Source organism: Pipistrellus kuhlii, unplaced genomic scaffold, assembly GCF_014108245.1.
Source record: "Pipistrellus kuhlii isolate mPipKuh1 unplaced genomic scaffold, mPipKuh1.p scaffold_m20_p_11, whole genome shotgun sequence".
In the NCBI taxonomy this organism is placed as follows: Eukaryota; Metazoa; Chordata; class Mammalia; order Chiroptera; family Vespertilionidae; genus Pipistrellus; species Pipistrellus kuhlii.
In genome coordinates, this window is record NW_023425416.1 from 46,317,875 (window position 1) to 46,340,204 (window position 22,330).

General features: G+C 54.3%; 1 protein-coding gene across 3 annotated transcripts in view; it reads right to left on the bottom strand.

Annotated features, from left to right (window-relative positions):
• ULK4 (unc-51 like kinase 4) overlaps positions 1 to 22,330 on the bottom strand; it is a 215,037-nt gene that overhangs the window by 5,074 nt on the left and 187,633 nt on the right. The gene's annotated exons all lie outside the window — the stretch shown is intronic.

The window sequence follows — 22,330 nt, forward strand, 5'->3', positions numbered from 1 at the left end:
CATGGGGCGTGCTTTCTGCAAAGATCTGCCTCTTCAAAGAGCTGCAGGGAAATGTGTCCCGAAATCACACCCAACTGGGTGAGCTCAAGCTGTTTGGGAATGTGGCTGAGGTCCAGTTATGCCTGAGGCGAGCACTGAGGTTTCCCAAAACGTGCCTCATGCAGGTCCGTGGAGCTGCGTTCACACCCACTGCCCCGCCCAGCCCTTCCAGGGGACTGTGGGCTCCAAGAAGATCACCCAGCAGGTTCCAAAGGAACAGTAAGACTCATTTCCTTGCCAGGCTAGTCAGAAGGTGCAAACAGAAAATATAGTGACCATCACGCAATCAGAGGGAGGGACCAAAATAGCATCGTGCGGAATGGACATAAACGTAGGCATCAGCAAAGCCAAAAGAATTAGTTGAAAATTCTGTAATTTGGCCACTTAATGGAACTCTTACGGACCACACCAACTATTGTCCTGCATGTAAAAACGAGTTAATTAGAAAATAAAAACTGTAAACAATATCAGAGACTCCAGTTCCGGATGAGATAAGAGAATACATAAGAAAATAATACAGATGTTGGAAGTATCTGACAAAGAATTTAAAGTGTTATAAAAATGCTAAAACAATTAACACTTGAAGTATTAAAATAGACTATAACACTTTTGAAACAAATATTAAAATGGAAATAGAACAGTATGAAAACAGAATAAAGTGTAAAAGTAAAATAGACTGTAAAATTAGAAAATATAAAGAGGAACCAAAAAATATATAATAACTAATAAACAAAAAGCCACACTAAATAGACTCAATAGCAGAATGGAAAGAGGCAGTGAACTTGAAGATAGATCAATAGAAACAATCCAATCTGAGCAACAGAGGAAAAAATGTGGAAGACACAAAGGACAGAGCCTCAGGGACCTGCAGGACAATAACAAAAGGTTTGTGTCATTGGAGCTCTAGAATGAGAGAACAGCATAAATGGATGGAAAGGCATTTGAGGAAATCATAGCTAACACTAGTCCGAGAGTGATGAAAGACATGAACCTACAGATTTAAGGAGCTGAGAAAATGTCCAACAAGATATCCAGGGAGTCCACACCCGAGCGGTTCATACTCAAACTTGCTGAAGACAAAGAATGTTGAGAACATGCAGGGAAAAAGAAAGGTGCATTCCTTAGAGGGAAGCGATGATTCGAATTACTGTGGATTTCTCATCACACTGAGATAGACAAGCTGCCCGTGTATTTGGGGTAAATATGTCGCTTTCTTCAGCCTTCCGCATGATGACCTTATCAGTCGGCATTCGAACTTCCTCAAATGCCTTTGCATCCAGTCGAACTTCAAGGTAGATCAATAGAAACAATCATTACGTGGAACCGAAACTCCGCCAGTGCCTGTAGAATTTATTATCCCGCATTCCCTCCGGCTCACGGCCTAGAGATGGTACAGGCGGGGCTGATGCTTCTGGACTTCGGCTTCCCAAGTGCAAACTAACCACAGGTGTGTCCCATGTCCCCAGTGGTGGCAGGACCCTGGTGCCGCAGCCTGGGCCGTGTGTAGCCGAGGCTGCAAGGGCAGTGGGGACAGAGGCTTGTCCGGGACAGAGCGGCCGCTGAGGGACAGAGCCAGGCCTGGTGCCTATCCATCCACCTCATTGAAGGCCTGGAAAACGTGTATGTCAGCAGCACTGCCACTGCCCACCATCGTGGTCCGTGACGGATCCGCTCATGGATGGAGGCACAGGTCAGCCTCCAGCAGGCTCTGGCGGGCTTCTCCGGGGAGAAATGGCCTGGGGGTGCGGAGCGGGTGGCTGCACTGAGTCAGGCGTGGGCAGGCTGTGGGGCCTTGTCCGTGGGCGGGACTGACGGAGGTCTAGATCGCAGTGGTCCTGAGTGCAAGGGGCTAAGGAAGCTATGTTAGCCCCGGTTTTCCAGTCACGAGCCCCCTGCACAGGCCCTGGCAGCACCAAGAGACGAGGAAGGAAATCGGGGGGCCCCTAGGCACCACAGGAGGGCAGCCCAGCGGCCTGCTGGCACCGACACGAACTTCACGGGGGAGAATTATACTAACTCCACAGGCTTCAGATCTCAGGAAAACAGGTAAAAACAAGCAGGTAACTATGACAACTCTCCTTCAGAGAGCTTAAATCCCCAAAACAAACCTATGCACCCAGGCCTTTATTCTGTGCTCTGAACCAGATACTTTGCCTTCTCTCCAGCTGAGGCTCCTATGTGACTTCAAAGCCACTGCTACCCACTGCGAATCGAGGCATGCTGCCCCCTGCCACGGACGCCGGGCTGGGATCCGGCAGCCCCTCCCTCCTCTCTACCTGCTGCTGCTTATTCTGCCTTTTCCAGAAGCTTCTTCAGCTGCGGGCAGGGCCCACCTTTCCCATCAGATCACAGCGAGGTTGACGGTGCATGACACGCCCGCCTCCTGATCAGCAGTTTCCCGCCCGGCTGGTGGGACAGGCCTCGTGCTGCCTGGGCGAGCACTGGGGGCCTCCCACGCACACCGATCAGGGCTCTGCTGCACGCTGTGGAGACCGCCAGCCGCGGCCCTGTCCACGCAGGTCTCTGCGCCCTGTCCCCGCAGCCCAGGCTCCCCACGCAGGGTTCCTGGGCACTGCCTGCCTCCCGGACTCTCAGCTCAACTCGAGGAACCCCCTGGGCTCCATCGCAGCTCGCCCTCCACCTGCGTGGCATGCCGACTCTCAAGGCAGCGAGACGGGCCCCACCGCAGCTTCACCTCCCTCTGCGCTGCCTCGGGACCCGCCCCCCACGGCCTGCAGGCCAGGGCCCCGGGAACCACGGCTGCACACGGTGTTTGTGTGTGTGTCAGGGGCGGGCACACCAGCGCCCACTGCTCCGTCGTGCCTGCGTGGAGTCCCTGCGTAGTCACCTGTCATGCTCACGCGTCCAGAGCTTCTCTGGCCGTCCCCGGGTTGGAAAGCGGGGTGCACTCAGAGGTGCATCCTGAGGGGGGCACAGCAGGCAACAGCCAGCACTATGCTGCCGCTCAGTCACAGCACTAACAGTCTTCTTCAGAAAACACAGGTAATTAATAATAATTAAAAAAAAAAAAAAAAAAGCCGGGGGACTGACTCATGGACTTAAAGATGGGTGGCAACCACGGGATCTTAAATCTTACCCATGTTTGGCACAGATGGAGCCGAATTAATTATAGGCCTTGGCCCAGAATGCAGGACTGTAACCAGAGTGAAGCAGAACCAAGTGTTGGTGGACCTGACTCACGGCAGCCACGCGGAGTCTGAGCCCTCGGCAGGTAGACCAGGATGCATGCTCCGTCCACTGGGGACGCGGAGACGCCGTGCCCGGCGCTGCCCACCCCTCTGGCTCCGAGGCCCACGTGTCCATGGGACGATGTCATCGCTGGAAAGTCAGAGGGAAACCAGCACAGCAGGGGGGGAGAGGGGGGAAGAAGGAGCAGTTTTCCTATCCCTTCCTACAGGGCCTGAGGGCGAGGACAGGAGCAGCAGAGCTGCTGCTTGGGCTTCGGGTCATCAGGCCCGTGACCCACTGGGAAGTCGCCTGTCCCTCCCCTGCCAGGCTCTGACCAAGTTGCCGGTTGCAGAGAACAATGCAACCGCACTCTGCTGGGGGCTGCAATTAAGCGGGGGTCTGGGCTTTGCTTTTCAAAGCGTTTGTCTTATGTGACCTTATGCTAGGTGATGTGGAAGCAAACCATTAAGTACAGAGAAACAACAGCGGATCAAAAGAGCAAACTTAAAAAAGATGCCTCCGAGATCAAAGCCTCTGCTCATCTCTGCCACGGGGGTGTCTCCCAGAGGGAGAAAACACCTCTTTTAACAAATATTCTTTTCAAGGAAAGATTAGAATCCGGCTTTGAGAGAACGGCCACAGGGCGGGGAGACACAGGGCGGGGAGGCGGCGGCGGCAGGCAAACCTTGCGGCTACGCGTCCGGACAAGTCGGTGCCTCCATCAGATGTTTGGCCGCGCCTGAGAGCAGCCCGGCTGCTGGCAAACGTGCTCAGACGCTCTCCTACCACCTGCGGGGTCCAGGGCCAGGCGACCCCACCCCAGGAAGCTGTGGCTCTGCCACGCCCTGCCACCAAGACGGACCCAGCTGCCCCAGGAGAGCAGGTGGCGGTGCGCTGTCCTCCCTGGACGTGGGCTTGGCCACCGCTGCACCAGGGAAGGGACATGGATGCAGAAAACGTCAGCCAGCTTCCCAGCTCCGTGTCACCCCACAGCCTGCAGCACACCCTCCCCCGGCCGAGGGGAGAAGCCGCGGAGGGCCCGTCTCGGTACGACCCCTGGAAGGGCTGCCCGGGTCCCGCAATGCCAGTCCAAGGAGGCAGCTCGCGGAAGGAGGAGGGCGCCTCGGGGAGGAGCGAGAAGGGCCCTGGACCTCTGGACCCTCTTCTGGGAGATGCCATGCGCTTCCCGCTTAACCCGCTTTGACCCGGAGGCTCTGCGATGGGCCCACAGCAATGGCAGCTAACACGCGGCCCGGAGCGTGCTCTGAGGGACCTTAGCGTGTTGTCCCAGCACAGCTTCGGCCGGAAGCTTGCCAGACCCGCTGTGCCCAGGCTGGAGGCCATGTTTTCTCGGAGAAGAAACGCTCCTCTGGACGCCCAGTGCCCAGACTCGCCCTGGAAGGTGATGGTCAGAGACGGCACATATTTGCGTCCCACTCTGTTGGGTTCACAGCAGAGCCGGCCCGCCCTGCCTGCCGGGACCCACAGCCGAGCGCCCTGTGGGTGTGGGGGGCTCCGTGTCAGAGCCGGGGATGGGGGGAGAGTGTGTGGGGGGAGGGATCCTTAGGCGCCGCCCTTTTTCCATTAGAGCCGCGCCTCCCACACATGAGAAACGTTCGGTTATTTAACACGTTTAATGTGTTCTGTTGTTGCTGATGTGACGGCGATTGTAAACCGCAGCACACGCCATCACGGGAGGGCGCGGCCCTTTGAAATGGGGCTGCTACCCAGCGCCCCGCCGCAGGTGCAAGGGGGCAGTCGCTGCCCTCAGTGACCGGAATAATCGATGGGACCCCAAGGCAACTCCGTCCTCCGAATCCTTAATTACATCTCACCGCGGGCTGGGCCAGTGTGTGCTGGCAATAACAGTAAATACTGCCACACCGCTCCCTGCAATGGAACATGAGTGAGAACAGCCACGAAATGCAAGGCGAGCTTAACGGGCTCTGGGGCCTGCACACACATTTTACGGGGACAGAAGGTCAAGGCCGGGGCGAGCTTTCACAGGAGGAGCCTGGGGGGCCTGGAGAGCCGGCTGAGGGGGGCCGCTGGTCCCCAGAGCAGGGCAGGGGACCCTGGGGGCGTGCCCCCCAACCTGCCCTCACTGCTCAGGGCATCCCAGCAGGGCAGACGACAAGGAGGCGGCGAGGCTGAGCACCAGTCGCCAGGCTTCGGGCTTCCTCTTCTCCATGCATGCGACGGCGTTGGCCACGAGATCGGGTGAGGTCTCTGCTGTTAGAGATGGCGGCACACGAGGAAGACAGCTCAGTTATTAAAGATCCACCACGTACCAAGCACCTGATGTGCTACCTCCCTTAGCCGCACAGCAGCTGGACGCACAGCAGCTGGACACACAGCACCTGGCGACCTAAATACCCTCCACTGAGCAGACGGGGAGCCAGAGCCGGAGCCGGAGCCGGAGCCGGAGGTTATGTGACTTCCGGCGGGAAAGAGGAGGACGGGCCGAGAGCCTCTGCTCCTCCTCTTCTAGTTATATCTGCAGCCCTTCCAGGCTCTGGCATCGTACACTGCTTCCCCCTCAGCGAGCCCTCTGGCTCCGCGGACCTGAGAACCCCGGCCTGGCCCGCAGCTGCCCGGATGTCCAGTTAAGACCCACAAAGACCAGCCGCAGCTCCCGGCCTCGGGCGCTAACGTGGCATCCGCTCCTCGAAGGTGGCGGGTTTTGAGTCAGGAAGGTAAGGGGTGATGGGCTAGGGCAGTGGTCGGCAAACTCATTAGTCTGCAGAGCCTAACATCGACAGCACAACGATTGACATTTCTTTGGAGAGCCACATTTTTTTAAACTTAAACTTCTTCTAAAGCCACTTCTTCAACATAGACTCGCCCAGGCCGTGGTATTGTATTTTGTGGAAGAGCCACCCTCAAGGGGCCAAAGAGCCGCAGGCGGCTCGCGAGCCGCAGTTTGCCGACCCCGGGGCTAAGGTAGTGATGTGGAATTGATACGTGGAGGTCTCTGAGGAATTCGGAGGGGAGGTCCTATGTTCTGTGATCCTCTGCTCAGGGGAGTGGATTGTAAACCCAGTGAGCATGCTATTTTTGTGACACTTTTACTTTGAACCATTATAGCCCACATGTTTTGCCACACTGCTAATCTGTATTTATTATAATAATTTCTGGAGACTATAAAAAATATTCCGTGGAACGAGGCTAATATAATTTGCCTGACCGTGCCCAGGTTGATGGACTCTTGGATGACTTGCAAGAATAAGTAATTTTAGGCATCCGCCACCTCTCCTGATTCAGCCCCTTTCTCTGGGACGGGGCTGCAGGGCTAGGAGTACCGAGCCAAGGCCCTCAGCTGTACTGTGGCTCCTGAAACAGGCCTGCAGGCGCCTCGCCCACCACCGCCCGCAGAGTCTGAGCACCGGCTCCATCACACACCTGACAGCACAAGATTCATTTTTGGGAGGGACAAACCGAGGAGGTGAAAAATGGGGAAATGAGGCTTCGGTTACATTTCTTTGACTGGGTGGAAGCCTGGGGAGCTGTCTGATTTATGCCCACCGGGTCACCCAGGCTGGCATAACACTGTGAAATTTATTTCTGGAACATCACGGCAGCTCTAAGTGGTAAAAGCAAATGGGTATTTGCTCTTCTATTATAAAACCATTTTTAGATGGGAAACCTTTATTTCTACAGAGAAAGCATTTGATGATAGGTAACTTTCCTGGAAATATGTGTTTAGAATGGGCGTTACCTAACAATCATGTTGAAGGGATAGCAAGAAATTGATAACAAATAAATTCTACAGGATTTGCAGGAAGTTTTCACTGATTTCTGTATGAAAGTTGTTCTGAGGTTGAAGAACACTCGCCAATTAATACGAAGGCTCCTGGGAGCAGCTGAATCAAGGCCTAGAGATGCCCACACAGCCTTACCCAGGCCCGTCTGCATCCACAGTACCCGGGGCCCAGCCCGGAGACCGCTCCGGTGGCACCTCCCTCGGCCATGGCGTCCGCGATTTGTGGCTGATAGCAGGTAAAGCGCCGACATTTATAAGAATTTCTCTTCTTAGAAACAAGGAAGAGGCCCCGGAAGTGCTGTGCTCGCCGCCTTGCGTCCGGGCAGGCTTTTGAGTGGCCAGTGAGGATCAGGGCCATGCTAATGCCCCAGGCCCGGGCCCGGCTCTCTGCTGACCGTCTGGGCCATAGCAAGGACACGACAGAGGCTCTGTGGCCCGTGCCTGCCCTGCCGAGACCGGCTCATACCACGCCTGGAGCGAGGACTCAAAGTGTGCCAGCGGGACACCCACTGCGTGTGTGAGCGGCACCCAGATTCACATGTCCTGATGGGAGAGAACCATGGCGCACCCTCCAGGCCTCACCACCGACCCCCTGCAGGCATCCTCGACTCCTTTCTCTCGCGCGCCCCACCTGAGGCGGGAAGTCGAGTTCTGTCTCCAAAACCTACGGGAAGTCCGTAGTAGTTAGGTCCCCCATTTCCGTGGGACCCCGGGAAGCATCCGGTAACCTTGTCCGATCCCACAGCCCAGGCTGGGCAAAAAGATCCACTTTTGCGCACCCCAGTGCTGGGCAGGGCTCCTCCCTTTTGAATGCGCTCCTGCACTCACTCGGGGAGCCCCAGCCTTTAAAGAAGCCGCATAGGCTGCTCTGGAGCAAGTTCGGTGATTTCATGCAAGTGTATCTCACTGTCTCCTTTTTTAAGGCTGGAAACTGCCCAAGGTCTTTCTGGCTCTAACGTTTACCCTTCATCGTTTCCTCCCCAGACCCCGCGTTTCCATTCCCACTCCAGCGGCTCCTTTAGAAGGACAGGAGGGCGTTAGTGAGGGTGGTGATGGGCTCTGCAGAGCCTCTCCAGGCTCCAGTGCCCTTCAGCAGCTCAGCATTCCCGGGAGAAGAGCTCAGGGTATAAAATATTCAACACGCTGCCAGGCAAGCTGGCAGACAGCCGCCTGCTCCCTCACCCCAGTGACCCCCACTCCAGCGAGGCAGCCCCAGGGGCTGGGCTAGGGTAGCAGGCACACTTCCTTGCAGTCCCCGCCTGGACTGATGTAGATGGTGTTTCGTAAAGTGATGCACCGGCCGCAACTGGCCCCTCCCCGAGATCCGATCTCTCAAAGCACAGCTCAGGCCTCCTGCGTCCGATTCACCTGGACCTGCATGCAGAGCAGGTGCCAGCGCCCCTCCCTGCTCCATGGACCAGACCCCTCGGCAGGGACCACGGATCTGCACGTCCACAAAGCTCCCGTGGACAGGAAAGTCTCAGAACCGATGGTTAAAAACACAAAAACACGGATGCTTACTTCTAGCCAAATCATGCAAAGCTCAGCACTCCTGCTTGCTAGACTACATCGCAAACACATCAGAACTACATTCGAGAGTTCTGCTTCACTCAAATGAAAAAGAAACTGAAATAAGTATGCACCAAAGATTTACAGGATGGCACTACCAAAACTAAGGTGAGAAGGACACACTGCAGGAGTAGTCTTTTTTTTTAATATATTTTATTGATTTTTGTAGAGAGGAAGGGAGAGAGATAGAGAGTTAGAAACATCGATGAGGGAGAGTCATCGATCAGCTGCCTCTTGCACACCCACTACTGGGGATATGCCCTCAACCAAGGTACATGCCCTTGACCGGAATCGAACCCGGGACCCTTCAGTCCCCAAGCCGACGCTCTATCCACTGAGCCAAACCGGTTTCAGCAGGAGTAGTCTTTGTGACTGCATTAGGGAAAGACTTCTCCAGCAAGCCTCCCCAGGTGCTAACCAAAAGCAAACAGTTGCTATTTTTATGGTCAATAAAGTACATCATAGGCTAAGTTAACCAACATGACAGGCGTGGAGACAATATTTGCCATCTTTAGATCTACTGGCACATATAAATATCTGGTCATAAATCTATGCTATACCTGCAACTCAACCAGAGAAAGCCACGGACAGGGGAGGAGAAAAGGATATGAACAGAACGTTCACAGAAGCACTTGTCTGCAGGGAAAGGCAACTTAAAGTTGCAGAGATACCCTACTTTACATGGGTCAGAATGGACAGAAAGGGTGAGCCAAAGGGCTGATGCTTCGATTCCTGGCCAGGGCACATGCCCAGGCTGCCAGCTCAGTCCATGGTGGGGAGCGTACAGGAGGAACCCTATCAATGTCTTTCACCTCTCTCTCTCTCTCTCTCTCTCTCTCTCTCTCTCTCTCTCTCTCTCTCTCTCTCTCATCCTCCCTCCCTCCCCTACAGTATCTCAAAAAAAAAAAAAAAAATCAATGGAAGAAACATCCTTGAGTGAGAATTAAAAAAAAAAAAAAAGTATAGTGTTAGGTGGAAAAAAGTTTAAAAAAGAACAAGATCAATAGCACAAAATCATTGGTGTAAATTAAAACCAGACACCTACATATATAAAAGAGCTCTGTGCATGAGCAGACATTGAAGGGGAGAAGAAAAAAAATAATAAATCCTGACCCTAGCTGAAAAACAGCCCCCAAATCAGAGGGCCTGGGCACCCAACTAAAGAGAGGAACCTTAAATCCAGCTCTGAGACACAGGAAGGAAGACGGGATAATTAGCACCTGCGATGTGATGGTGTGCTTTGGCTAAACACCTCCTGGCCTCAGCACTCTGTTCTACAGAAAGCCAAGTCAGCACCAGCTGGCCAGGAGCTGGCACCGGGAGCCTGCGGGCAGGCGCTCAGCCGTGCCCGCTGCCTCTTGGGCAAAGACACCTGCACGTCTGCTGAGACGAACCCCCGCCCTTCCCCTCACTCTCAGGAGCACCAGCGGGTGGAGTAAAAGGCAGGCCCAGGGGAGGGGGTTGCAGTAGAGTAGAGCATTGTTTACCGAGTCAACACAAAGGAACAAGCTAGCTAAGCTGCAATCAAGACACCCCAGGAACAGAGAGACTTCATGACAAAAACAATAGAAAAATAGGATGAAGTGGTTTGCAAGATGTTGCCCTCTCCTGTGGGGGCGCAGGGTAGCTACCTGCCTGGGAGCATGAATGGGGAAGGCGACAAAGCCTGCGCCCGGTCATCCCGCGCTGGTTCCTGAGCCGCAGCATTTCGGTGATGGTGCTTTGAGGGTCACTGTGGGAGGAGCCAGCAGAAGCCGGCAGCAGAGCTCCGTTCTGAGGCTGCAGTTACTCCCATGGGGGCCTTCCAGATTCAGCCAGAAGATTCTGAGAAGCTCTGGTGTGCCCCGCAAAATAGGTGTGCAGTTCTGAGCATGCAAAACACAGAGCTTATTCTTGTAGAATTTACTAGTTATAGCATTATTTTCCATATCAACAACTGTAAACCTACTTTTGCCCAACCCTGCACATACGTGTGTGTGTGTGTGTGTGTGTGTGTGTGTATCTATGCAGATATATACCATAATGCATGCACATATGTAGTAAAATAAAACCAGGCCTCTGTCATGCCCCAGTAAAAATCACTGTGCACAGTGGCCCCTGCACCTGCCCGCCCAGGCTCCCCCAGAGCTGACCGCTCTGCCCTCCTCCGCAGCAGCCAGCCCAGCATTCTGCTCACAGAAGCACCATCACCCTCACAAATCAATACGGACAACGCTTCAAATTCGATTCTTAAATACAAGTTTGCAGCTAATTCAGGCAAGAATTTCATTATGAACGGAGGGACCATTTAGAATCTGTGATGGAAACGCCTGCCACCTACAATTCCCAATTGTCTTCAACTAAATTATCCTACATTTGTTGGAAATGCAATCATCTTAAGTTTAGGAAAGTTACATTTACATGCTTGGACGTGCCCGAGAACTCGAGTAGTAGCATAACAGTGTATGCTGCCGCCTCTGTCCACGGAGTAAGAAATAGGTAGTTTTGAGGTCAATGGCAGACTTAAGGCAAAGGAAGCTACAGCCAATAGGGGACAAGGGCAGGGACTCAGGAGCGGAAGAAAGCTCACAGGAAATCTGTTCTTGGTGGTCACTGAGTCAAGGCCACTTTATCCAAGTTGTGAGCTGTGTTTAGTAAGTTTCTTCTCTCTCCGTAAGTCACTTCATCCCGATTGGTGTGGACAGACCCGTTTTACTGTGTCAAGGTCATTTAGGAATGGTTCACTCCGACAGTGACTGATGCTCTGGGACAGTGGTCGGCAAACTCATTAGTCAACAGAGCCAAACATCAACAGTGCAACGATTGAAATTTCTTTGGAGAGCCTAATTTTTTTAAACTTAAACTTCTTCTAATGCCACTTCTTCAAAATAGACTCGCCCAGGCCGTGGTATTTTGTGGAAGAGCCACACTCAAGGGGCCAAAGAGCGGCAAGTGGCTTGCGAGCCACAGTTTGCTGACGACGGCTCTGGGAGAACAGAGGCCAGAAGCACTTGGCCAGCCCAGCCATCAGAGGGACCACCATCAGGAAGCAGACCCCCCCCCCCCCCACGCCGCCCAGAGCAGGGCCGTCTCCCTGGCGGCTAGCTGGGAAATAACCACAAAGACCAGGTCAGTCTGGCTGACATTGCATCTGAGAGCCCACCTTCGGATGAGACTTTTAGTGAGGCCCAGAACTTTGGCTTTTGGGTGACTTCATTGTTTCCTTTTTTTGTGAAATGAGACGGGGGGGGGGGGGGGGGAGAAAGATGTTTGGGAATAAAGCCCTGGCTCTGGGGAGGGGAGGGAAAGGACAGGCTGGTCGCTCCTCCATTTACCCTCACACCCGGGGCACTCGATGGGAGACGTGCTGGACAAGGTCCGTGGGACACGCTGCTCAGGAGCAAATGACACCAACTCCCTGGCCTGTGCAATTTACCGCATTGTAACAGGCACTTAAAATATTTTTATTGCCTTCAGACAGGAAGGGAGAGAGAGGGAGAGGGGAGAGGGAGGGAGGGAGGGAGGGAGGGAGGGAGGGAGGGAGGGAGGGAGGGAGGGAGGGAGGGAGGGAGGAGAGAGAGGGAGGGAGAGAGAGGGAGAGAGGGAGAGAGAGAGGGAGAGAGGGAGAGAGAGAGAAACACCAATGATGAGAGGGAATTGTTGACCGGCTGCCTCCAGTACACCCCCCCACTGGGGATGCAGCCATAACCCAGGCATGAGCCCTGACCGGGAATCAAACTGTGACCTCCTGCTTCATAGGCTGACACTCCACCCCTGAGCCGCGCCAGTTGGGCTAATAGCACACCTTTTAATCACGCCAATGGCCACTTTTCGTTGCTTTTCCTTTGCGTATTTTTCTCACTTGTCTTCAGTCTCCACTTCCTCTTAGGTCCGTTTGTCCTTTCCTGGACCAGGTCCCTGGCCACCTGCCTTGTCTGTCATTCCTGGAACCCACTCTTCCCACCCCACCCAGGGGGGCTGCTTCGGGATCCCCAGTTATGAACACGATGAACCCCTTCTCAGTCTCCGGCGGGCCGGGCCGCCTTTCAGTGCGGCGGTTATGGAAGTAAGACATCGTGTGTAGATGTGTGTAGTCATTTCTTACCCACCACACACCTGAGAGGTGCCAGAGGAGGCCTGGCTTCCAAACCCACTCGCGGGCGCAGCGATGCTCATTAGGGTGATAACTGGCACTTAAGTGGCGCCACCCTGCCCCGGCAGCCTACCCTGGCACCCAGGCGTGCAATTAACAGTCAGGCAGAAAGAGTGACGGCATCTGGAAGGCGAGAGGGATCTTCCGAAGGGGACGCGGGCGGAGGAGGAGGTGAGGCGAGCTGGCACTTCTCCTGCGAACAGCCCAGCCCCGTGAGTCAGAGGCTCCCGGCCTCGGGTCTCTGTTCGGCGGACGGGATGGAGGCCGGCACGTCTGAACCCACGGCTGGGGAGAGTGGGGGCGTGCCCCAGGTCAGAACCCAAAGGCATGGGGGAAGTTTGGGATGGCCACCCTGGAGAGACATGCTGAAGAGGATGAGTGGGGAGGAAAGACAAAGAACCCCGCGGAGGCTGTGCAGCCACACAGGCGAGAGCACGGTGTCTGCCCGCTCCGGTCCACAGACAACGCGGTCCTCAGCGCCACTAACCAAAGCCGTGTTCGGGTCAGTGCGAGAGCAGAGCAGCTGCGTGCTCTGTCAGCCCACAGCCAGAGAAACACGGCGACGTCTGGCCGATGTCTGGGCACAGAGACACTGACAGCGGCAGCCTCGCCCTCCCCTGACAGCGGATGGCCAGCCACCGGGAGGGTCTGGAGACCGGGCAGAGCAGAGGGCAGACTGCACACACACATGTCTCCAGAGCTGCACGACAGACAAGGGCTGGGGCTGAGGTGCACAATGCCAGGGAGCAGCAGGAGGTTCTGCTGGAGAAGTACGGGGAGGACGTCACACAGCAGGCACACACGTAACCCCCTGAAGCACACGTAACCCCCTGAAGCACACGCAACCCCCTGAAGCACACGTAACCCCCTGAAGCACACGCAACCCCCTGAAGCACACGTAACCCCCTGAAGTACACGTAACCCCCTGAAGTACATGTAACCCCCTAAGTACGGGGAGGACGTTACCCAGCAGGCATACATGTAACCCCCTGAAGTACATGTAACCCCCTGAAGTACATGTAACCCCCTGAAGTACATGTAACCCCCTGAAGTACGGGGAGGACGTCACACAGCAGGCACACATGTAACCCCCTGAAGTACGGGAAGACGTCACACAGCAGGCACACATATAACCCCCTGAAGTACATGTAACCCCTGAAGTGCGGGGAGGACGTCACACAGCAGGCACACATGTACACCCCATAGAAGTCCTGGCAGGTTTGAGCTTCCTGACCCGGACTCGCTCAGATAGAAACTGGACAATCCCTCGCAGTTGCTGGGTGGAGGCACTGATGCCCGGGCAGAGGGGAGGGCGAGGCTGCCGCTGGGACTCAGCCCAGGAGACCAAGCCAGGCAGAGAGGGTGGGTCCGGGGTGCAGAGCCTCAGCCATGCTCCTACGTGTGAGAGACACAATCTTCCTTGGCTCCCTATTCCTTTACTTTTTTTTGCTTAAATTAAAAAATATATATATTTAAATGAATTTATAGTAAATAGACGTTTCTGTGTATCATTCTATGAAATTTAGCATGTTAATAGTATGTTCACCAGTACCTAGTCAGGATACAGGATGATTCCACCACACACACACACACACACACACAGCCCTTCCACTTCCCCTTTTCCCAAACCCTGGTAAGCGTGCTCTCCCCGTCGCTGGCGTTCTGTGGTTTTGAGAATGTCAGAGAGGTGGAATCATACTGTATGTAGCCTTTTGACACAATGCCTTTGAGATCCTTCCAGGTTGCTGCATGTACCAACAATTCAAATTCCTAAAGGATTATAAGGAACATCAATGGGCTACTTTGGCCACTTAGACATCTCTGGGGCTTTTTCAGGTTTTCCAAACATCTTGGCTCAATCTGGAGAGCAGGAATTCAGTGTAAGGAATTTATAGAACCTGGTGCCTCTGGTGATTTTTTTTTTTTAATCTCTTTATGAGTGTTTAACTTTAAAGGAATGTGAATTCTAAAAAAAATAAATAAAATAAAAAATAAGCACATGCTTACTACAAAACCCCAAATACTACAGATGGATACACATATATAATAATCAGAAAATACAACCTTCTCTCAATAACTTTCACCACTGGAGGGATACACTGGTAATGGTTTGATGCCTTTTTGGTACACTCTTTTCTAAGCTTACATTGTCATATGTATTCCATACTTATAAAAATGTGAACTCACTATAAATACAGTTGTACAACCTGATACCGTAACGTCTTTTCCTATCAATATATTTAGTGCTACCTCGGTATTTCAAAGAACTAAATTGTGTTCCATCATACGGATGGGCCAACATTGACCCGATAGGTCCCCTCCAGAGGAACATTCAGACAGTTTCCTAGTTTTCACTCACACAACGTGGCAATAAACACCTCTGCTTACACAGCGGAGGATTTCAAACCATCTGAATGAAAAAATCAAACTCTTCGGAAGGAAGAAGAGCATATTAGATTTGACAAAGGGTACTGCACGGGGGAGTAAAAAACACAGGAACACGTGGATTATTAAGACACAGAACCAGAATGAGAGTCCCCTGGCCGGTGTGAGCACGGAGGAGTTTCAGAGAATATCACACAAACTGGCCTCATCGCCACAGGCCCGGCGGCTCCTCTCAGACGGTTAAGTGGTTTTTCCCTGAAGCTAAGAGCTGCTTCCTGGCAAGGATTTTACTATCCTGCTGTCCCTGTCTGCACTCGGTGCGCTGGTCCAGGCCACAGTGATCGGAACCGGCCAGCTCTCATCCCCACGCGCCCACTTCCCCCGTGTTCCCTTCCAGCAGCGTCTCCCAGCTGTCCTCCTCCCCACGTGTCAGGAGAGGGATTCTGCTTTCTCCCGGAAACTGACCCCGGACTGACTTCTTTTTATGGCTTTGACAAGTGATCTGCCATCCTGAGCGCCTCTGGACCTTCCCCGAGGCTGGCCACGGCTCCCGCTTCCTCGCACGATGCGCACCTGGGCGGTTCGTATGGCGGGACCACGGTTCGGTGAGGTCTCACTCTCCCTGTTCTGCCGACCCACCCAGGAATGGGGTCAGGACCTCCTGAGCACGGACAAGCAGCGATGCGGCGAGAGCGTGTCCATCATCCGGGTGCGGGGTGCCGGAGTCTCGGGCTCAGTGCTGAGTCACAGACTAAGAGGTGGTGCACCCGAAGTCACCTAACAACTCCAAAGCCCCCTCGCCTCCGGCACTCCGTGGCTTCAGAGGCTGAATCGAACCGTGCCGGCAGGTGGGACCTGGGCCATTTCAAACTACAACCTGATCGCCAGTGAGCTCTATGCTAACGCTACAACAGCAGAGCCCGACGGTGCACACAGCCTCAGCGGACCCACAGCATTCACCAGGGGAGCCCGAGCTTCGTAGCTCCCGCTCATTTCTGTGACACCTGTCACACCCCTTTCGATGGAGATGCACCGGAAATACCCCAACACGCAGTGCTGAGAAGCTGGACACACAACCAGAACTGGGGAGAGAGAGCCAGAGCCAGAACCGCAGGTGTCTCACGCCCGCCTTGCCGGCACTGCCCTTCCTCTGCCTTGGTGTCTGGTACTTTTCCATCCCAAGCCTCCCTAGCTGACCTGTGGGCGCCTTCATTCTTCTTTGTCTAACACGGCTGCCATAGTTTCCTCCCATGACCCAGGCGAGGCTTGAACTGTGCAGGACATGTAGACGGGCACAGCTGGCCCATCGCAGCATCAGTGGGGAGCACTGAAATTCAGATTCTGGGGCACCGGGATTGGAGACCGTGATCCCGCTGGTCTGGACCGGACCCTTATTGACTCGAAGCGGCTGGGCCGTGGACTGGCTCTCGGGAACCGCTGGTTTGGGTGACACGCTTAGCGCCAAAGGACTAAAGCTTCCAGGCCTGGCTTCTCTGTTCTGACGCCAGGTCCTATTGATCATAAGGTGCTTACATCTTGAGAGGAGACTGAGAGTTCACAGGATAGGACGACTGAGGGAAACCCCCCACACATGGGCATAACTGAGGGTAGGAGAAGGTCACATTTGCGGAATTGCTTCTTCCCCTCTAATCGGTTATTAGGAGAAGTGTGTTGCCATGGTGATGGGAAGAGGCCTGAACATGGAGGTTTGTGAAAGGGGCTGCAAATTGGAGAGGGCTTAACCTACGGGGAATCTTTGTTAAAATTATTTCTGAGTTGGGTTGAGAGGCTGCCTCATTTACTGTCAGATGGAGCCCTGCCTTTTCTCTTACGGTTCCACTGGCCACTCGGTTCTGTTTCTCCCTGTCATATGGGGGGGACCCCGACCCCTGGCGGCAGGGACGGGGTGTCCCACTGGAGAGCCTTGGCTCCTTCCAGCTCTAAATGTCTGGGCCTCTTGGGTGACTTTGGAGGGTTTTTTTTTTATGAATTATTTTCCTGTCTAGGCCATGAAAATCGATCACTATAAATAAGTATATAAGGACATAAATACATATGAAGAAATCAGTACACCTGTTTTAAGCCATCTTTGGAGGCTTTATGCTTGTCCATAAAGTCATGTGACAGGGAGCCATTGGAGGGGGGGTGGGCAAGAAACACCGCGAAGGGCTCAGCAGATGCTTCTCTGCTGCACCCCTGCTCCCCCACTTCCACACGCCCGAATGCCCGGGAGCCCCTGAATCCCTGCCGCCCGCCCCCAGCACGTGGGCGCACCCACAGGAAGTTCGGGTTGCCGAACCTTGACGGAGGGCCATGGAGGAGGCGGAACCAAGCTGGAGCTCTGCTTCCTCATTCTTAGGACGTGGGGTGAGGGGGCGCCTGCAGCTCAAACCGCTCTATGATGGGACTCCCCACAGTCCTCCCTCAGGCCTGAGCCTCATCCCCGCCAGGGGAGGCCGAGGCCACGTGAGTCAACAGCAACGTTGAGTGTCAGATCCAGGTCTTACTGCTCAAAGTCCTAGTGACAATGTTTTATTTTGAACTTCATACTTCTGGGCTCTAAGGTGTATTATTTACTATATTTATTTAAACACTTCATTTTGGTAAAAACCTACTCTGACAGACCCCTGTGTGGCTGGGGCTGGGGCCTAAGAGTTGCTGTCCGGAAGAGCCGCCTGTAGGCCGCATTCTCTGCTCCCCTGTCCTGCCGGCGCGGTGGGGGCGGGCTGCACCCGAGGGGCACACCACCACCATCTTGCTCCGACTGGGAATAACGTGCAGTGCCCAGCGGACGCCACATCCATGCGCACACATGTGCAAGCGTGTACGCACACAGAATTCTGAGCCCGAGACCCAGCATCCCCACCATGACAGAGAACTGCCCAGCACTTCACAGTTCACACTGCACCCCCTGCAGGAAGGTCGCCGACCTCATTACCAGGGTGGGATTCCCAAAGCCCTTAGGCAGCAGAACCAGCCTGGGGTTTATGTCAGATCTGGCTCCTCTCCCACCACGTGGGCTGCAGGCTTGGCCTCCCTGTGGCTGTCCCGTCCTAAGAGAAACCCCAGCATTGCAGCCCTGTGCGAGGGGCCCGGCTCAACGGGAGCCTTCCGCCCAGCCTCCTCCCTGCACACCAGAGGCGAGAAGATGAGGGCTCATCCAGTTCCCGGAGCCACGCCCGCTCCTCAGAGGCAAAGAGAGGCTCTCCAATGGAACAAAGCAATTTCCTGGCCAAGAGAGCTTTTATGTTCACCTTCAAAACGGCGTTTCTGCTTTGCAGAGCGCGCCTTCAGAGGAACTCCTTTGAAAGGGAGGACGGAAACAAGGGAGAAAGTGCCTGGGCTCCCACTTTTCTCCAGGAGGATGAGTGCCTCGACATGAGGGCACTCGGCATTCCATCTCCTTCCTGGTCAGTGTGGCCCGGGCTGCGGAGGCTGCTGGGAGACGCTGGAGACATTGCTGCTCGGAGCCCCCCTGGCCGAGCCCAGGGCAGAATCCCTGCAGCAGCCCCAGGTTCAGAAGGAAGTCGCCAGGGGCTGGAGGAGAACCTCCAACCTTAACTTCTGGGTCCTGCGGGCTTGTGATTAACGGGTCTTGCCTGGAGTAGCTGGCCTTGCCTGGAGTAGCTGGCCTTGCCTCTGGAGTAGCTGGCCTTGTCTGGAGTAGTGGGTCTTGCCTGGAATAGCTGTCTTGTTCTGAATGCCTCCCTCATTGGCCTTGCTACAAACTCCCTCCACTGCCCACCAGCTGGTTAAAACTTGGAAGATGACTGTTAAGATGCCAATGTGATCTGACGAGCAAAAACCATCAGGGAAAACCTCCCAGTTGCCTGGTCACAGTGTACCAGGAAGCTCCCGGTGCCCCAGGGGGACGGTAGGGAACAGGGGCCATGCGTGCTGGAGGCAGAGCGGCGAGGTGGGGTGCCGGCTGTGGGCAGGGCCGGGGTGAGGAGCTGGTGGACGTGCCAGAGCTCTGTCCAGCACTCGGGGTCACTGTCCCCGGGTGTGAGTGCCACAGGCAGACACCAGCACTCAGCTTGGACTGCTCCCAGCCCGCCAGCCGCTCTGCCCAATTCCCAGAGCTGGGGACTGACTCCCAATAGAGGCTCTTGCCAATGGCTGCCTGGGGTGCCAGGTAGGATGGCCAGTCCTGGTCTGATCTTGAGTGGGGACAGACTCGGAGGCGTCCCTTACATTAGACTCCTGTGACGACAGAGTGAAGCCAGGAACCTTCCACAAGACTGGGCCTGAGGTCCCACCCGTCTGGCTCTCTCCCCCTTCCATATCCTCCTCTCCCACCCCCTCCATATGCTGCTTGTCCCCGAGTCCTCACCTCAGGCCCTGCTTCCGAAGGAGCCCCCAGGACAGGGCTCCTGACTGGGAAGGGCAGTGGCTCGGGGCTCTTGGGGAAAAGGGGGGTGGGGGGAGGCGATCTACGTCCCCTCTTCAGCTGTCCCTGAGGGCCCCCCTTGGGCAAAGGTGGGAGTCGAACTCAGGCATCAGAATTCTTGGTGCCCGCCGGTATATTTCATCCCACTCCCAGCGACAGGCCGCCCGAGGCCGCTGCCTAAGCTCCTGGGCAGGGCTGGTTTTGCACTGCTGTTTCTCGGAGTGATTAATGTTATTTGCATACATTTCTGAGGCACTTATCGCAAAGGAGTAAAGGAGCCACCGAGGCAGCGCGGGGAAAATCAGCATAATATTCACCAAAGAAGGAAATTAAAAAGGAAAATGTCACTGAAAACTGGAGCTTATCAATCTTCATTCTTCCCCTTCCCCCGTTTCGCGCCTGCTTACATTACATTTGCATAATTAAATTGCTGGGAGCGTGCGTTTTAATTTGGATGGAAAGTCTATATTATTTCTACTGTGTAAAAATTATTTGATGTTTGATTGAGTTTTTAATGCTCGCTCTTCAAATTACTAAAGACAGAAAAAAACAGTTTTTTCTGCTCTTTTATTTTTTTCTTCCAACCTATTTGACCATGAGAAGTTCGGATATTGTTAGAAAGTTCCAAGTGCAGAAGTAAGGCAAACTAATGCCGGCAGGTACAGGCCTGGGGTGGGGTGGGTGGGGCGGCATGCTATGGTGTGGTGTGGTGGAGGTGAGGCAGTGTGGCGTGGGGTGAAGTGGGGTAGAGTGGGTGGTGGCGGTGAGATAGTGTGGTGTGGGGTGGGATGGAGTGGGGTGGTGTGGGATGGAGTGGGGTGGGATGGGATGAAGTTGGGGGGGGGGGCGCAGGGGTCCAGGCCAGCCTGTCCAGGCACCAGGGTGCTATTTGCCTTTCAGACAAGTTAGCTGTGTGGCCTCGGGTGGGGGTCAGTTCTCTCTCTTTCTCTCAAGAAACACCTCCTGGTGTCGAGGAGGCGCCAACAGGGGCTAACGGGGCCCACTGTCTGTGCAGCGGTGAGCACCACGTGCGGCCATTAGACTGTGGATCTGAACTAAGAGGGAAGCTCCTCAGTCCCCACACGTGTGTGCAATGGCTCCTGGACTGGGCGGCACAGACAGAGCGTTCCCAGCTGCAGGAGGCTCGGGGCAGCGCTGGACAAGGTGGCTCCAGGGGTCCTTCACCCACCGGTGCCCACAGTGTGGACGCTGCGGGGAGGAGGAGGAGGAGGAGGAGGAGGGGGAGGGGAAGGAGGGTTCCTAGGCTGAGGGGAGGATCAGCATCCCATGTTTTCTTTTCATAAAAAATGGTGCTTGATACATGCAAATGGAGATCATCCTAGGCATGTGAGCAGGTGGGGAGGAGGGAGCGATCAGTGTGTCAGGCTAATGAAGAACGTACAACAGTGATCCAGAGGGATTCAGGCTTTGCTCCAAAGACCTTATGCTTTAAGGGGGAGACGGATCATTTATAAAAGCACAGAAAAAAATAAAAAACATACCATGCTGTAGTTTGAAAATTGAGTTATCTGATGGAGAAAAAAAAAAAACCTCATTTACTCAGAGAAGATCCAAAATTAGTATCCCATATTGCTGGCTCTAACTTGTTCCCTTTATGACTTGGACAAAAATAACTTGTGGTAAAAAAGCAACAGAAGTCTCCTAGTAAACTCCATCTTCCTCATGGAAGTAATGGTCTAGTAGATGAAGAGATTGCCTAAAGAAGGCAGAATTTATTGACGATCTGCTCTAATAGAAGTAGGTTCCAATGTCTGTTTAATGAACGAGCTGATGCTTCCCCTAAATGAGCTCCCTGCTATCGATAGGAATTTAACACCTGCCAGGAGAACAAAGGAGAAAAGCATGATGCTTGTGGAGCCCACAAATAACGAAATGAACTGCAATCGCGTGCATTAGAATGTTTCCTCGTGTTGTTTTAGAAATGACATGGAGCCTGAGGCATCAGTAAAATAGCCTAATATCAAAATGACGTTTCCTGACCTATTTAGAAACACATGCGGCTATATTAAAAGTCAAAGAAAGCACACGTTTTTAGCAGATGGGTTAAATTAAGGAGTTTATGGAGAAAGCACGTTGAGCAGGGCTAGCGACAAGACGCCGAGGAGGAGGCCTAGCCCGCCATGCTGGCCTCTCCCCCTCCGTTTAAGTTCCCGGCTGGGGGAGCAAGGAGCACGTGGGGAGAGGACTTGCCCTCGCTGAGGGGTGAGAACCGAGCTCCTCTGCCTGAGCTTTCACCATGGAAACGGGCTATGTGTAGCCACAGGCCACTTGACGGCGACAGGAGGAGATCCGAGCGGAGAGCAAGGGCCCTGCCAGGCTAACGGGCTCGCCCTCCATCGCAGGCTCCATCCCGTTCCCATCGAGCCCGAGGCTCCTGCCAGGTCCTCCTGGGCCGCGCTGCAATCAGCCCCGATGCGGAGGCCCTTAACGACTGGGACGCGGCTACCGCTACCAGAACTAAGATCGTATAGGAAATACACAAGCAGCTACTGTCTGACATGAAGGCAGATGAACAAAAAGGTGAACCCCGGGCAAGCTGTGGTCTCGCGTTCATCGGCATTCACATGAGCCCCGCACAAGGTGAGCTCAGCAAACAGCTGCCCCGTGCCCAGGAGGGGCAGGTGTGCGGGAGAGGGAGAGAAGTGGGGAGGGGCAAGGAGAAGAATCCGCTGTTTCAGTTCTTCAGGCTTACTTCAAGACTGCCGAGGTTGCTGGATTGTGTTAATTTTCACTGTGAATGACTTTGCATAGCTACTGCAGAATGAATGAGGAAGGAGTGCCCTTTTGTGTGTGCGGTGGGAAATAAATCTGAATTAAAGTAAAACAGCTGAAAGAGATGACA